The sequence below is a fragment of the Monodon monoceros genome, unplaced genomic scaffold (genome assembly GCF_005190385.1).
Source record: "Monodon monoceros isolate NGI ecotype Baffin Bay Population unplaced genomic scaffold, NGI_Narwhal_1 Super_Scaffold_21, whole genome shotgun sequence".
Lineage (NCBI taxonomy): Eukaryota > Metazoa > Chordata > Mammalia > Artiodactyla > Monodontidae > Monodon > Monodon monoceros.
Window position 1 is genome coordinate 42,975,954 of NW_021703778.1, and position 18,774 is coordinate 42,994,727.

Genomic DNA, 18,774 nt, shown 5'->3' on the forward strand with positions numbered 1-18,774 from the left:
ATCAGATCAGAAATAAATGAAAAAGAAATGAAGGAAACAATAGCAAATATCAATAAAACTAAAAGCTGGTTCTTTGAGAAGATAAGCAAAATTGATAAACCATTAGCCAGATTCATCAAGGAAAAAAGGGAGAAGACTCAAATCAATAGAATTAGAAATGAAAAAGGAGAAGTAACAACTGACACTGCAGAAATACAAAAGATCATGAGATTACTACAAGCAACTCTATGCCAATAAAATGGACAACCTGGAAGAAATGGACAAATTCTTAGAAATGCACAACCTGCCAAGACTGAGTAAGAAATAGAAAATATAAACAGACCAATCACAAGCACTGAAATTGAAAATGTGATTAAAAATCTTCCAACAAACAAAAGCCCAGGACCAGATGGCTTTAAGGCGAATTCTATCAAACATTTAGAGAAGAGTTAACACCTATCCTTCTCAAACTCTTCCAAAATATAGCAGAGGGAGGAACACTCCCAAACTCATTCTACGAGGCCACCATCACCCTGATACCAAAACCAGACAAGGATGTCACAAAGAAAGAAAACTACAGGCCAATATCACTGATGAACACAGATGCAAAAATCCTCAACAAAAAACTAGCAAACAGAATCCAACAGCACATTAAAAGGATCATACACCATGATCAAGTGGGTTTATTCCAGGAATGCAAGGATTCTTCAATATATGCAAATCAATCAATGTGATAAACCATATTAACAAATTGAAGGAGAAAAACCATATGATCATCACAATAGATGCAGAGAAAGCTTTCGACAAAATTCAACACCCATTTATGATAAAAAACCTGCAGAAAGTAGGCATAGAGGGAACCTTCCTCAACATAATAAAGGCCATATATGACAAACCCACAGCCAATATCATCCTCAATGGTGAAAAACCGAAAGCATTTCCACTAAGATCAGGAAGAAGACAAGGTTGCCCACTCTCACCACTCTTATTCAACATAGTTTTGGAAGTTTTAGCCACAGCAATCAGAGAAGAAAAGGAAATAAAAGGAATCCAAATCAGAAAGGAAGAAGTAAATCTGTCACCGTTTGCAGATGACATGATACTATACATAGAGAATCCTAAAGATGCTACCAGAAAACTACTACAGCTAATCAATGAATTTGGTAAAGTAGCAAGATACAAAATTAATGCACAGAAATCTCTTGCATTCCTATACACTAATGATTAAAAATCTGAAAGTGAAATCAAGAAAACACTCCCATTTACCACTGCAACAAAAAGAATAAAATATCTAGGAATAAACCTACCTAAGGAGACAAAAGACCTGTATGCAGAAAATTATAAGACACTGATGAAAGAAATCAAAGATGATACAAATAGATGGAGAGATATACCATGTTTTTGGATTGGAAGAATCAACATTGTGAAAATGATTCTACTACCCAAAGCAATCTACATATTCAATGCAATCCCTATCAAACTACCACTGGCATTTTTCACAGAACTAGAACAAAAAATTTCACAGTTTGTATGGAAACACAAAAGACCCTGAATAGCCAAAGCAAGAAAGGACAGCCTCTTCAATAAGTGGTGCTGGGGAAACTGGACAGGTACATGTAAAAGTATGAGATTAGATCACTCCCTAACACCATACACAAAAATAAGCTCAAAATGGATTAAAGACCTAAATGTAAGGCCAGAAACTATCAAACTCTTAGAGGAAAACATAGGCAGAACACTCTATGACATAAATCACAGCAAGATCCTTTTTGACTCACCTACTAGAGAAATGGAATAAAAACAAAAATAAACAAATTGGACCTAATGAAACTTCAAAGCTTTTGCACAGCAAAGGAGACCATAAACAAGGTGAAAAGACAACCCTCAGAATGGGAGAAAATATTTGCAAATGAAGCAACTGACAAAGGATTAATCTCCAAAATTTATAAGCAGCTCATGCAGCTCAATAACAAAAAAACAAACAACCCGATCCAAAAATGGGCAGAAGACCTAAATAGACATTTCTCCAAAGAAGATATACAGGCTGGCAACAAACACATGAAAGAATGCTCAACTTCATTAATCATTAGAGAAATGCAAATCAAAACTACAATGATATATCATCTCACACCAGTCAGAATGGCCATCATCAAAAAATCTAGAAACAATAAATGCTGGAGAGGGTGTGGAGAAAAGCAACCCTCTTACACTGTTGGTGGGAATGTAAATTGATACAGCCACTGTGGAGAACAGTATGGAGGTTCCGTAAAAACTACAAATAGAACTACCATATGTCCCTGCAATCCCACTACTGGGCATATACCCTGAGAAAACCAAAATTCAAAAAGAGTCATGTACCAAAATGTTCATTGCAGCTCTATTTACAATAGCCCGGAGATGGAAACAACCTAAGTGTCCATCATTGGATGAATGAGTAAAGAAGATGTGGCACATATATACAATGGAATATTACTCAGCCATAAAAAGAAACGAAATTGAGTTATTTGTAGTGAGGTGGATGGACCTAGAGTCTGACATACAGAGCGAAGTAAGTCAGAAAGAGAGAGACAGGTACCGTATGCTAACACATATATATGGAATTTAAGAAAAAAAATGTCATGAAGAACCTACAGGTAAGACAGGAATAAAGACACAGACCTACTAGAGAATGGACTTGAGGATATGTGGAGGGGGAAGGGTAAGCTGTGACAAAGCGAGATAGAGGCATGGACATATATACACTACCAAACGTAAGGTAGATAGCTAGTGGCAGGCAGCTGCATAGCACAGGGAGATCAGCTCTGTGCTTTGTGACAGCCTGGAGGGGTGGGATAGGGAGGGTGGGAGGGAGGGAGACGCAAGAGGGAAGAGATAAGGGAAGATATGTATATGTATAACTGATTCACTTTGTTATAAAGCAGAAAGTAACACACCATTGTAAAGCAATTATACTCTAATAAAGATGTGAAAAAAATAATCAAAATTAAAAAAAATAAATAAAAAATTTAAAAAAGGAAGTGGAAACTCTGAAGTCCATGCTTAATATAGAATCAAATTTTGAGCTAGACCATTCCTCTGATCCAACTCTCTCATGTTAGAAGGCCCAGGAATGCTGAGTGACTGGCCCAACATCACACAGCAAGGTAGGAGCAAAGATGAAACAAGAACCAAAGCATGGCAAGTAGAGTAATTAACAGTAGACCAACCTTGGATGTGTTCAAGGTAGAGACTTGATTTTTCAAATAGTTGCCAAACCTGCTTTGAGCTAATTGGCACAGAGGTACTGCAGAAACACCTGGATTTTATGAAAAGAGGAGCAACGATTTTACATTGCAAGTTCAAGGGCAAATATCCACATTTGCCAGCCCATGCTGAGTCTCAAGAGACTCCAAGATCGCACTTCACCTCCATGCTGACAGCTACAGAGACTGCCTGTACTCAGACTGCAGTCACACTGGGAGCCTCTCAGAGTATTTTATCCTTAATTTAAATCCTATTGATTATTCAGCATGTTCAAGAGTCATCAAAGTTTAAACCGCCTCGGTTCTGCGTACAGCAAGGCAGGAAATTAACTCCTCAGCCCTGAATCCAAGTGGAAATAAAGATGGACTGGTGAGAAACTGACCCTAGTTTTGTACATATGACTCCACCTAAAGCTCTGCTGAGAGGAAGGCAGAGGGCACACACCTCCAATAGCCCCAAAGCAGACACTGGCATCCCTCGATGCCCAGAGACAACAAGTTCTTCCGGGGGGCACACGTGTTGCTGGATGGATGGAAGAAACCTCCTGCCACCTGTTCTTCCCACACTGCAGTACTTATCTTTAATATCCCATGCAGAAAAGAGTGCAGCAAGGAGACCCCCAATTTTTGAGCCATCGTGTAGCAAGCACCTTAGAGGATGAAGGTTTTCCTGGCTCAAAGCCTGTGACAGGAACTGTTTTAAAGTAGACTCACCCTTGAAGCCTTCTATCACCGAGTGAGAGAAGATCATTTAATGGACCATGCCCTTCACAATGACGAAAGGGAGAATGCTTTGTACCAAGCATCAACCTCCCAGACAGTTAAGTAGTTTATATGTACACACATATTCGAGTATGGAAACATTGCAGGAAATGGAAAGGGCTGGGAGGATAAAAACCACATCAGCAAGACCCTCACAGAATACAAAGTTTATGTGTCTTCTCAAAAATCTGTCTTCCTGAATAAGTCTCTTCCTAAATCAGGATTAGGCCCCCACCCACCATGACCACCTCTTTTCCCTACTCAGCCCTACAGAGCCCAGCAGAGCCATCAGAGGCTGTTTTGCTAGGTGTTGGATTAGGGCAAATGGTAAAAGACAGAGTCAACTCTCAATGGGTTTTTGCCAATTGACTGAGATTAAATTACATCAGGCACCCCTGGAATTGATGGAGATGTTCACAATTATCTGTCTAAGCAGGTCCCCACTCTGCTCCAGCCACTTCTCCTGAGGGAGAGGCAACCCCATGGAGGTCTCCTCCTTCAATCCATTCATAAGATGTGTTTCAGATTATTCCTTCCTTGAGAATTTTGTCTGTTCACATGTGTTTCAGCTTTACTTGATTTTCTAAGCATTGGCTGTGGCATCTCAACCTAATAGCTGGATCAGCTGAGTGTGTAAAAGCATCACAAGATTCTCCATCCCCTCTGTCACTGTGTTGAAAATAGGGAATCTAAACATAGAATGACCTTTACTTTTGTGTATATAATTTTATTTCCTCCTATTTAAAGGAATAGTGGTTCATTAGGAAGTACTTAGAAAATACAGAAAAGAAGAAAATTCTGCAAATCCATCATAACTCTACCAAAATAAAATTATTGACTAACCCCTCCTTTAGTCTTTATTATACACATTTACATGTACATAGAAAACTAAGAGTTACATTTATTGAGTACTTTGGTAAGGGTTCAGACACGTTATTTCATTGAATTCTCACTGTAATTCTCGGTAGTAAGTACAACTATCACCATCTGTGATTATGCTGTATATGAAATTTTGTTGGAATTTTTTTTTGCTTTTAACATTAAAAATAAGCATTTTCCACTTTATTAAAATTTTTATGGCTTTTTTTTTGAGTTTTTGTGGTATTATATTTAGTCATCTTGGCTGGTTTAATCACGTTGTTGTTGTTTATTTTTTGGCCGTGCCACGCAGCATGTGGGATCTTAGTTCCCTGACCAGGAATTGAACCCACAACCCCTGCAATGGAAGTGCAGAGTCTTAACCACTGGGCTGCCAGGGAAGTCCCCTGTGGCTATCATTTTTAATGATTTTATATTTTTACTGTAGACGTAATTTACGATGTTTTTATTAAAGATTTAAGTTGCTTTCAATTTGTTGTTTTATAAATAACACTATGATGAACATCTTCATGCCTGTTTTCTGTATTTAACATTATTTCTTTAAGATAGTTTCTCAGAAATGGAACAACTAGGTCAAATGGGTATAAATATTTTTACAAGGTTTATTCAGTTATTTGCAGAACAGATCCCTGTGATTTAGAGCAATTTTATGTAATTTAAAGAATGTGATATATGTCATTATCAGAAGTTACTAATTATATTATCCTGCTAAGAGTGAAACAGCACTTGAAGCAATCTTAAAACTGTAACATTTCACCCCAAACTTTCATGCAAAACTAAAAATGCTACTTAATATAAATGAGTAAAAGCTTTTTAAAAGTGTGCTAGTGTAATACAAGCTGTTTGTGGGTAGTTTGGTAAATAAAAGCATAAAGCATCTAAAATTTAGCCATAGTCACAGTAGCACCCAGAGATTGTCAAATTTAAGATTTCAGTGGGTTTCTTTCCATTCCTTAGTAGGGAGGTTAGATAAATAGATAATAGTGTGTAATCCATTTTTTATACTTTTTTTTTTTTTACTGGATACAATACAATATAAACCTCCTAAAGGATCTTGATGCTTCTACTCATGTGATTCCCAGGGGTGTTATACAAATGAACACACTCCACAGTTTTTGGGGAGTGCAACCGCAGGCTGCCCAGCAGCTAGAGAACAGACTGTTCTCCATGGTTTGATTAGGGGATGACATAGAGTCAATCCCTTGCTACTAAAGCCCAGATCCCAGCGAGAAGAAGGTTCTCTGGCCTCTATCACTGTTGTGTCAGACCGGATGCCTGAGCATTCACGCCTGTATTAAACAAAATGCCCATCAGCTCTCTGCTGACCTGGGGAAGGTGACAGATTTCAAGAAAATGAAACTTTGACCAGGGACGGACTCCTCTTGGCTGAGCAGCGGGAACTTTGATGACTAATTTGTCAAGCCCATCAAGATAGAGTATGTGCTGCTAAAGGTAGTTTTAGAAGTCTAATCTAGCTGGGGGAGGATGGTGTTGAATCTAGTTTTGTACTTAGATTCAGCGACAAACAGTTTAACCTATCGAAAGCACCTCCTGACCTCAGCTAAGGGGAGAGGACGCCACATTGATTGCCGGGTACTCCTTCACCCCCAGGACTGTTGGTCACGGCTTGCAGAAAGCATGCTGCTCCTGCTTCTCCAGAGCCTCTGCTCACAGTTCTCAGCTGTCATCTCCATTTCAGAATGAGGAGATGCTGAGACTCAGAGGAGATCCATCTGTTCCTGGTCTCTGCAGTTTATGGTACTTAGGAGCAAGCAGTCTGCAGTAGGGGGGGCTGACAAGGACCAAGACAAAAACAAGCTTTTCAACTGTAAAAGAACAGTGACTACCCAACTGGACTCTCTAGAGTTTGTCATGGTTGGTGCAGCTCTCGTACAGATGCACCCCAGTTAAGAATTCTTGAAATTAGAGCAGGAAGAGACCTTGGAAATAATGTGGGTGAGAAATTACAAACTGCTGCCCTTCACAGATGGAGTGCCAGCAACTAATATCATCCCCAGAAGTGGATTTAAAACATTTAAATGTGTTGCCAAAATGTAAAGTTCAGGCAGTTTCACGTCAAAGTCTGTGTTTCTGGCTTACCTTGAACAATTGAGACATCTTCCAGCAGCGAGTTTCTTTCTTGCTTGACAGCATGAGCTGCACTCCTTAGGGGGTGTGTAGTCTCCAGTTTGCCACATCACCCCCTTTCCCTACTACATCACATGCTTCTTACCTAGCAAGACCCAGATTTCCTAAGACCTCTTTTGCAGATAAGCACATTGACCTCTGGAGACTCTTATGACCTGCCCAACGTCAGACAACTTATTTCCTTGCTCTTGGCCACAGGCACGCATCAGCCACAACTACATACTGCTTACGAGGTCTCTGCAAAATGTCTTCAGGGTCTTTTATAAACTTCTAGGACCTCCTCCCTTCCTTTTAATGCCCAGCTGATCTCTTTCTTCATTTCTGAATTAAAGTCCTTCTTTTATCAGTAAAGTGAGTAGGGTGGGGATGGGGGAAGATAGACCTTTTCAATAGAAAACCCCTGTTCAGTGACTCTCAACACTGGGAAGCATTTGTGGTCTCTCTAACCTCAGCTGCACATTATAATCAGATGCCCTGGCCTCACCCCAGACCAACTAAGTCAGACGCTCTGGATCCAGGTGTTGGTAAGTTTTAAGCTCCTCAGATGATTCCAATGTGTCATCATGATCTCTGCTCACTACCTGAGGTCGTGAACCCAGCTTCCCTGCTGAGGGCTCATGAGCCCTCCTGGGTAATTTACATCAGTTTGAAGCGTTCTGGAAAATGAGGAGGATAGATTAGGTTTATGATTTCCAACTTGGGATGCTTTGTCCCTTGGCATCCACCAGGGAAATTATGAGGTCATCGAGCTACTTTCTGATAGAGATTGCACACTTACCCATGTTAAGGCATATTTACCCATGTTAATAAAGATGTTAAGTTTCTTTGCTTCTGCTTGGAATTACATTTACTTGGTGTGGTGATTCTACTTGTAAAATATGGGCTTTCTGGGGTGGAGGGGAAAATGTTGGTGATTAAAAACTGAGAAGGAGGAAGGGAAGAAGGAAGGAAGGAAGGAAGGGGGGGAGGGAGAGAGGAAGATATTTATAGAGAGAAAGGGAAAGAGAGAAGAGTCTGGAACTCTGTGGTTTGATGATTACATCTGGAAAGAGAAAAATGACTTCTGAGGGAGTGCATAGTCTTTGAACATCCCTCTACCTTAAAAGAATTATATTCTAACACAATTCTTTTTAAACATAACTTCCTTCCTAGCCCCCTTCTTTGTGGAATGTTCTAATACCTGGACTCCAACACCCCTGAAAAAGATTGGTCCTTAATTCAGGGACCCCAACCCAGGAGGCCTGTTTTACCTTAATGAGCCCAGCAGTTTGACAGCCAGAACCAGGCAAGGCAACAGGTACAAAGACAATGTTGTTGGGATACATGTCAGTGGGCAGTGACAAAAAATAAAACATTTTGCTACATGACAGATAAGTGCTCCTTGATGATCTGCCTGCTTTTACTTTTTCGAAGTCTTCCTCCTGCTTTATTCTCACCCAGCCATTAAGTTATTCTAGCCAACATGACCATTTCCTCAATAAATATTTTCTTTGCCTAAAACTAGGAGGAATTTCATCAAGGAAGCAGAGGATGTGTTCATTAGGCTGGTTTTTCTCTTTGCTGCATCTCCTGGGGAATTGCCCCCTTGAGTTTCACTCTTGCAAATGAAGGCAGATCTGGTGACAATTGCTAGGCAACGTGTCATCATAAATATTTCATCAGTGAAAGAGTCTGTCTCAGAGAAGCCATCCTTCATCTGTTCTGATACTTCAGCTCTCTTTTATAAAAAGAATAGAAAAAAATAATAGAAATCCATGACCCCTACATTCCCTGATATCCATGATGAGAAACTGATGACAAAGGAATCAAGTAGAAAATTCTTAAAATCCAGGCAATGGCAATCATTAGAAAATATAATTTAAAAAAAAATCCCATTCACAATATTGTCTTAGTCAGCTTGGGCTGCTATTAGAAAAATGTCATAGACTGGGTGGCCTAAACAACAGATATTTATTTCTCACAGTTCTAGAAGCTGAAAGTCCAAGATCAAGGTTCTGGCAGATTCTGCTCTTGGTGAGGGCCCTCTCTCTGACCCTAAGTTGATTGCCTTCAATGAGATATCACCTCACACCAGTCAGAATGGCCATCATCAAAAAATCTACAGACAATAAATGCTGGAGAGGATGTGGAGAAAAGGGAACCCTCCTACACTGTTGGTGGGAATAAAAATTGGTACAGCCTCTATGGAGGACAGTATGGAGGTTCCTTTAAAAATTAAAAATAGAGCTATCATGTGATCCAGCAATCCCACTCTTGGGCACATACCCAGAGAAAAGCATGGTTCGAAAGGATACATGCACCCCAATGTTCACTGCAGCACTGTTTACAATAGCCAGGACATGGAAACAAGCTAGATGTCCATCAACAGATGAATGGATAAAGAAACTGTGGTACATGTATGCAATGGAATATTACTCAGCCATTAAAAAGAATGAAATAATACCATTTGCAGAGACATGGATGGATCTAGAGATTGTCATACTAAATGAAGTAGGTCAGACAGAGAAAGACAAATATCATATGAGATCGTTTATATGCAGAATCTAAAAACGTGATACAAATGAACTTATTTACAAAACAGAAACAGACTCACAGACTTAGAGAATGAATTTATGGTTACCGGGGAGAAGGGGAAGGGGGAGGGATAGACTGGGACTTTGAGATTGACATGTACATATTGCTGTATTTAAAATAGATAACTAACAAGGACCTATTGAAAATAAATAAATAAAAAGATGATTGCCTCCCTGCTGCATCCTCACATGGTGAGAAAGGAAGCACTGATGTTTCTCCTTATAAGGACACTAATCCCATCATGGGGGCTCCACCCTCATGACCTCATCTAAACCTAATCACCCCAAAGGCCTCACTTCTTAATACCATCACACTGAGGGTTAGGATTTCAACATATGAATTGAGGGGGGACACAAACATTCATTCTATAACAAGTATCAACTAAAAAATTGTAAATTATGCTCATCAAACATTTGCAGTGAAACATTGGCACATTATTATGAAGAAAATAAAGGATTTGATGGTGACTGAACACTATAATTACAGCTATTTCTTTTCAAAAAAATACCAAAACATAATGGTGACAAAAATCTAGAACATAACCAAAATATCAAGAGAAGTTGTCTTAGGGGATTTGAACTATGGGTGTAGTAGAGAGAATTCTAAGGTGGCCTTCCCAAGATTCCCACCTTCTCATGTGTATGCTACATAATCCTTCACTTGAGTGTGGGCAGGACCTAAAAATATAATGGAATATCACTCCTATAGTTATGTTATGTTATATGGCAAAAAGGGATTTTTCAGATATAAATAAGATTCCTAGTTGATTGAATTAAAAGGAAGATTATCCTGGGTGGACCTGACCTAATCAGGTGAAAGAAAGGCTATGAACTGCCTATGGGGACCATGTGGCAAGGAACTGTGAGTGACCTCTAGGAGCTGAGAGTAATCCCCAGCTGACACTTAAGAAGAAAATAGGGACTTCAATTCTACAATGAACTGAATTCAGCAACAACATTGAATGAGCTTGGAAGATGACCCCAAACTCCAAACGAGAACCAGAGCATAGCCAACACCTTGATAGTGCCCCCTGAGACCCTGAGCCAAGACCCAGGTAAGCTATGCCCAGACTCAACCCACAGAAACTATGAGATAATAAATCTGTGTTGTTTTAAGATGCTTGTGGTATTTTATTATGCAGCAATAGAAAACTAATATGGGGGGATGATTGCCCTTTTCTGTATTTCTTGTATAACAAACTGAGTACAAAGTTGAAGGCTCCATTTGGAACACAGAATTTTTAAAGACTAAGTACATCATCATTGGTATCCTGAGCAGATAAAGTTTCCCCCTAATTTCCTGGCCCTTGGGCCACTTTCACAAACTTCCTTTCTGACCCTCAGTAAGTGAGAGAGTTTCATCATGGCACTAACTCAGAATCTATTTTTTTAGAAGTATGCCTTGTAAATGGACCTTACTCTGGGATAAACTTCCTAAGGAAATAATTAGAAAAGATCATAAGAATGGATATAAAGAGATGTCCATCACTATCTTCCTTATGAAGATAAAATTCAAAACATACAAAGGGTCTAGTAATCGGAGACTGATTAACCAAAGTATGTTTCATTCATTCAATGGAATACTATGCACCCATTTTAAAGATTATATACCTCAGTGTTATTAATATAATGTTTCTGATATAGGGTCATGAGTAAAAAAAAAAACAGGTTACAAGACCTTATGTTTAACAGAATCTCAATTTGTTAAAAAAAAGATAGATATGTATATTGATACACATATGGATCTAGAGATAGAGATAGATTAAAAGGTACCTGAAAGGAGGTACATCAAGGTGAAAAGAGTAGTTATCTCTAGAGGTTGTTATATGGTATTTTTCTTTTTGTTCATTTGGACATTCTAATTTTTCTTCAATGAAAATAGATTTACTGTTCAATTTTTCAAATGCAAAGAAAAAATTAACTGTTCAATAGATTAAAAATGTAGAAGATACATGAGACAGCTCATTATAAGAAAGATTTCCATTTCTATTTAATAGTTGATACCTTTGGCTTTCCTTAAGTTTTGTTAATATTCCTGTTTGTCCTCATGTTTACAGTAACGGTTATGTCGATGGATTCTAAGAAAGATTTGGTCTCCATAATACTCAAATAAGTCTGCTTTTTAGCATTAATGGCATATTTTCCAGATGCAAATCTTGGAAGTCAGTACTCAGTTATGCTTGTTGTTGTGGTTTCAAAACATACAAAAAACACTGGGAATGCCACATCCATGATATTTACCGATGCTTCCGTTATGAAACTCCCAGTAGAAGACAGTCTTACGGAGAAAATAAACCCTTTCAATCATCTTCCATTCACCTTAAACTGAAGTGCGGGTAATAATCTGACTTTTTCAGGTTCAGAGTTCTCATGTTCTCTGCCAAAGCCATCAAAACAAAAGCCACTTAAAGGCATGGGATTGCACTTCAATATGGCAGAGGAGTAAGACATGGAGATCACCTTCCTCCCCACAAATACATCAAAAATACATCTACATATGGAACAACTCCTACAGAACACCTACTGAACTCTAGCAGAAGACCTCAGACTTCCCAAAAGGCAAGAAATTCTCCCACCTACCTGGGTAGGGCAAAAGAAAAAAGAAAAAACAGAGACAAAAGAATAGGGACGGGACCTGCACCTCTGAGAGGGAGCTGTGAAGGAGGAAAAGTTTCCACACACTAGGAAGCCCCTTCACTGGTGGAAAAAGGGGGTGGGCTGCAGAGAAGCTTTAGAGCCATGTAGGAGAGCGCAGCAACAGGGGTGCAGAGGGCAAAGTGGAGAGATTCCCGCACAGAGGATCAGTGCCGACCAGCACTCACTAGCCTGAGAGGCTTGTCTGCTCACCCGCCGGGGCAGGTGGGGCTGAGAGATGAGGCTCGGGCTTTGGACGTCAGATCCCAGGGAGAGGACTGGGGTTGGCTGCATGAACACAGCCTGAAGGGGGCTGGTGCACCACAGCTAGCTGGGAGGGAGTCTGGGAAAAGTCTGGACCTGTGTAAGAGGCAAGAGACCATTGTTTCGGGGTGCGCGAGGAGAGGGGATTCAGAGCACCACTTAAACGAGCTCCAGAGATGAGCATGAGCCACGGCTATCAGCGCAGACACCAGAGACGGGCATCAAATGTTAATTCTGCTGCTGAAGCCACCAAGAAGCCTGTGTGCAAGCACAGGTCATTATCTACACCTACCCTACCAGGAGACTGTGCAGCCTGCCACTGCCAGGATCCCATGATCCAGGGACAACTTCCCCGGAAGAACACACGGTGTGCCTCAGGCTGGTGCAAAATCACGCCAGCCTCTGCTGCTGCAGGCTCAGCCCGCATTCTGCACCCCTCCCTCCCCCAGGCCTGAGTGAGCCAGAGCTCCCTACTCGGCTTCTCCTTTAACCCCCTCCTGTCTGGGCAAAGAACAGATGCCAGAGGGCAACCTACACGCAGAGATGGGGTCAAATCCAAAGGTGAACCCAGAGAGCTGTGCGAACAAAGAAGAAGAAGGGAAATTTCTCCATGCAGCCTCAGGAGCAGTGGATTAAAGCTCCACAATCAACTTGATGTACCCTGCATCTGTGGACTATCTGAATAGACAATGAATCATTCCAAAATACAGGCAATGGACTTTGGGAGCAACTGTAGACTTGGGGTTTACTGTATGCAGCTGACTAGTTTCTTATTTTTATGTTTATCTTAGTATAGTTTTTAACGCTTGTTATCATTGGTAGATTTGTTTATTGGTTTGGTTGCTGTCTTCTTTTTTTTCCTTACTTTTAAATATTTTTATTTTAATAATGTTTCTTTTAATTTATTTTATTTTAATTTATTTCTTTTTTTTTTCTACCTTTTCTTCTGAGCTGTGTGGCTGACAGGGTCCTGGTGCTCTGGTGGGGTGTCAGGCCTGAGCCTCCGAAGTGGGAGAGCTGAGTTCAGGACATTGGATCACCAGAGACCTCCCGGCACCACATAATATTAATCGGCAAGAGCTCTCCGAAACATCTCCATCTAAATGCTAAGACCCAGCTGCACGCAACGACCAGCAAGCTCCAGTGCTGGACACCTCATGCCAAACAACTAGCAAGACAGAAACACAATGCCACCCATTAGCACAGAGGCTGTCTAAAATCATAAGTTCACAGACACCACAAAACACACCACCAGATGTGATCCTACCCACTAGAGAGACAAGATCCAGCCTCAACAGCCAGAACACAGGCACCAGTCCCCTCCACCAGGAAGCCTGCCCAGCCCACTGAACTAACCTTAGCCACTGGGGGCAGACATCAAAAAACAATGGGAACTATGAAACTGCAGCCTGCGAAAAGGAGACCCAAACACAGTAAGTTAGCAAAATGAGAAGAAAGAGAAATACACAGTGGATGGAGGAGCAAGGTAAAAACCCACCAGACCTAACAAATGAAGAGGAAATAGGCAGTCTACCTGATAAACAATTCAGGGTAATAATAGTAAAGATGATCCAAAATCTTGGAAATAGAATGCAGAAAATACAAGAAAGGTTTAAAAAAGACCTAGAAGAACTAAAGAGCAAAAAACAATGATGAACAACGTGAAAAATGAAATTAAAAATTCTCTAGGAGGAATCAATAGCAGGATAACTGAGGCAGAAGAACGGATAAGTGACATGGAAGATAAAATAGTGGAAATAACTACCACAGAACAGAATAAGGAAAAAATAATGAAAAGAATTGAGGAGAGTCAGAAACCTCTGGGACAACATTAAATGAACCAACATTCAAATTGTAGGGGTAACAGAAGAAGAAGAGAAAAAAAGGGTCTGAGAAAATATTTGAAGAGATTATATTTGAAAACTTCCTTAATATGGGAAAGCAAATAGTCAATCAAGTCCAGGAAGCACAGAGAGTCCCATACAGGATAAACACAAGGAAAAACACACCAAGACACATATTAATCAAACTATCAAAAATTAAATACAAAGAAAAAATATTAAGAGCAGCAAGGGGAAAACAACAAATAACATACAAGGGAATCCCCATAAGGTTAACAGCTGATCTTTCAGCAGAAACTCTGCAAGCCAGAAGGGACTGGCAGGACATATTTAAAGTGATGAAAGGGAAAAACCTACAACCAAGATTACTCTACCCAGCAAGGATCTCACTGAGATTTGACAGAGAAATTAAAACCTTTGCAGGCAAGCAAAAGCTAAGAAAATTCAGCACCACCAAACCAGTTTTACAGCAAATGCTAAAGGAACTTCTCTAGACAGGAAACACAAGAGAAGGAAAGACCTACAAAAACAAACCCAAAACAATTAAGAAAATGGTAATAGGAACATATATATCGATAAATACCTTAAATGTAAAAAGATTAAATGCTCCAACCAAAAGACATAGATGGCTGAATGGATACAAAAACAAGACCCATATATAGACTGTCTACAAGAGACCCACTTCAGACCTAGAGACACATACAGACTGAAAGTGAGGGATGGAAAAAGATATTCCTTGCAAATGGAAATCAAAAGAAAGCTGGAGTAGCCATTCTCATATCAGACAAAATAGACTTTAAAATAAGATTATTACAAGAGACAAAGAAGGACACTAAATAATGATCAAGGGATCAATCCAAGAAGAATATATAACAATTATAAATATTTATGCATCCAACATAGGAGCACCTCAAAACATACGGCAAATGTTAACAGCCATAAAAGGGGAAATCAACAGTAACACAATCATAGTAAGGGACTTTAACACCCCACTTTCACCAATGGACAGATCATCTAAAATGAAAATAAATAAGGAAACTAAAGCTTTAAATGACACATTAAACAAGAGGGACTTAGTTGATAATTATAGGACAGTCCATCCAAAAACAATACAATACACTTTCTTCTCAAGTGTTCATGGAACCTTGTCCAGGATAGAACATATCTTGGGTCACAAATCAAGCCTTGGTAAATTTAAGAAAATTGAAGTTTTATCAAGTATCTTTTCCAACCACAGCACTATGAAATGACATATCAATTACAGGAAAAAAATTGTAAAAATTACAAACAAATGGAGGCTAAACAATACACTACTAAATAACCAAGAGATCAATAAAGAAATCAAAGAGGAAATCAAAAAATACCTAGAAACAAATGACAATGAAAACACGATGACCCAAAACCTATGGGATGCAATAAAAGCAGTTCTAAGAGGGAAGTTTATAGCAATAAAATCCTACCTCAAGAAACAAGAAAAATCTCAAATAAAATACTTAACCTTACACCTAAAGCAAATAGAGAAAGAAGAACAGCAACAACAACAAAACACAAAAGTTTGCAGAAGGAAAGAAATCGTAAAGATCACATCAGAAATAAATGAAAAAGAAATGAAGGAAATAATAGCAGAGATCAATAAAACTAAAAGCTGATTCTTTGAGAGGATAAACAAAATTGATAAACCATTAGCCAGACTCATCAAGAAAAAAAGGGAGAAGACTCAAATCAACAAAATTAGGAATGAAAAAGTAGAAGTAACAACTGACACTGCAGAAATACAAAGCATCATTAGAGATTACTACAAGTAATATATGACAATAAAATGGACAACCTGGAAGAAATGGACAAATTCTTAGAAATGCACAAACTTCTGAGACTGAACCAGGAAGAAATAGAAAATATTAACAGACCAGTCACAAGCACTGAAATTGAGACTATGATTAAAAATCTTCCAACAAACAAAAGCCCAGGACCAAATGGCTTCACAGGTGAATTCTATCAAACATTTAGAGAAGAGCTAACACCCATCCTTCTCAAACTCTTCCAAAATATAGCAGAGGGAGGAACACTCCCAAACTCATTCTACAAGGCCACCATCACCCGGATACCAAAACAAGACAAAGATGTCACAAAAAAAGAAAACTACAGGCCAAAATCACTGATGAACATAGATGCAAAAATCCTTAACAAAATAGTAGCACACAGAATCCAACAGCACATTAAAAGGATCATACACCATGATCAAGTGGGGATTATCCCAGGAATGCAAGGATTCTTCAATATACACAAATCAGTCGATGTGATACACCATATTTATGAATTGAAGGATAAAAACCATATGATCATCTCAATAGATGCAGAAAACGCTTTTGACAAAATTCAACAACCATTAATGATAAAAACCCTCCAGAAAGTAGGCATAGAGGGAACTTACCTCAACATAAAAAAGGCCATATATGACAAACCCACAGCCAACATCATTGTCAATGGTGAAAAACTGAAACTATTTGCACTAAGTTCAGGAACAAGACAAAGCTTCCCACTCTCACCACTATTATTCAACATACTTTTGGAAGTTTTACCCACAGCAATCATAGATGAAAAAGAAATAAAAGGAATCCGAATTGGAAAAGAAGGAGCAAAAGTGTCACTGTTTACAGTTAACATGATATTATACATAGAGAATCTTAAACATACTACCAGAAAACTACTAGAGCTAATCAATGAATTTAGTAAAATAGCAGGATACAAAATTAATGCACAGAAATCTGTTGCATTCCTATACACTAATGATGAACTATCTGAAAGAGAAATTAAGGAAACACTCCCATTTACCGTTACAACAAAAAGAATAAAATACCTAGGAATAAACCTACCTAAGGAGACGAAAGAGCTGTATGCAGAAAACTATGAGACACTGATGAAAGAAATTAAGGATGATAAAACAGATGGAGAGATATACCGTGTTCTTGGATTAGAAGAATCAACATTGTGAAAATTACTATACTACCCAAAACAATCTACATATTCAATGCAATCCCTATCAAACTACCAATGGCATTTTTCACAGAACTAGAACAAGAAATTTCACAATTTGTATGGAGACACAAAAGACTCCGAACAGCCAAAGCAATCTTGAGAAAGATAAACAGAGCTGGAGGTATCAGGCTCCCTGACTTCAGACTATACTACAAAGCTACAGTAATCAAGACAGTATGGTACTGGCACAAAAACAGAAATATAGATCAATGGAACAGGATAGAAAGCCAAGAGGTAAACCCACGCACATATGGTCACCTTATCTTTGATAAAGGGGGCAAGAATATACAATGGAGAAAACACAGTCTCTTCAGTAAGTGGTGCTAGGGAAACTGGACAGCTACATGTAAAAGAATGAAATTAGAACACTCCCTAACACCATAACACAAAAATAAACTCAAAATGGATTAAAGACCTAAATGTAAGACCGGACAGTATAAAACTCTTAGAGGAAAACATAGGAAGAACACTCTTTGACATAAATCACAACAAGATCTTTTTTTGAGCCACCTCCTGGAGAAATTAAAACAAAAATATACAAATGGGACCCAATGAAACTTAAAAGCTTTTGCACAGCAAAGGAAACTATAAACAAGACGCAAAGACAACCCTCAGAATGGGAGAAAATACTTGCAAACGAATCAACGGACAAAGGATTAATCTCCAAAATATATAAACAGCTCATGTAGCTCAGTATTAAAAAAGACAAACAACCCAATCAAAAAATGGACAGAAGACCTAAATAAACATTTCTCCAAAGAAGATATACCGATTGCCAACAAACACATGAAAGGATGTTCAACATCACTAAGCATTAGCAAACTGCAAATCAAAACTACAATGAGGTATCACCTCACACCAGTCAGAATGGCCATCATCGAAACATCTACAAACAATAAATGCTGGAGAAGGTGTGGAGAAAAGGGAATCCTCTTGCACTGTTTGTGGGAATGTAAATTGATAGAGCCACTATGGAGAACAGTATGGAGATTCCTTAAAAAACTAAAAACAGAACTAACACATGACCCACCAATCTCATTACTGGGCATGTACCCTCAGAAAACTATAATTCCAAAAGAGTCATGGGCTTCCCTCGTGGCGCAGTGGCTGAGAGTCCGCCTGCCGATGCAGGGGACACGGATTCGTGCCCCGGCCTGGGAAGATCCCACATGCCATGGAGAGGCTAGGCCCGTGAGCCATGGCCACTGAGCCTGCGCATCCAGAGCCTGTACTCCGCAATGGAAGAGATCACAACAGTGAGAGGCCTGCGTATCGCAAAAAAAAAAAAAAAAAAAAAGAGTCATGTACCACAGTGTTCACTGCAGCTCTATTTGTGATAGCCAGCAGATGGAAGCAACCTAAGTGTCCATCGACAGATGAATGGGTAAAGAAGATGTGGCACATATATACAATGGA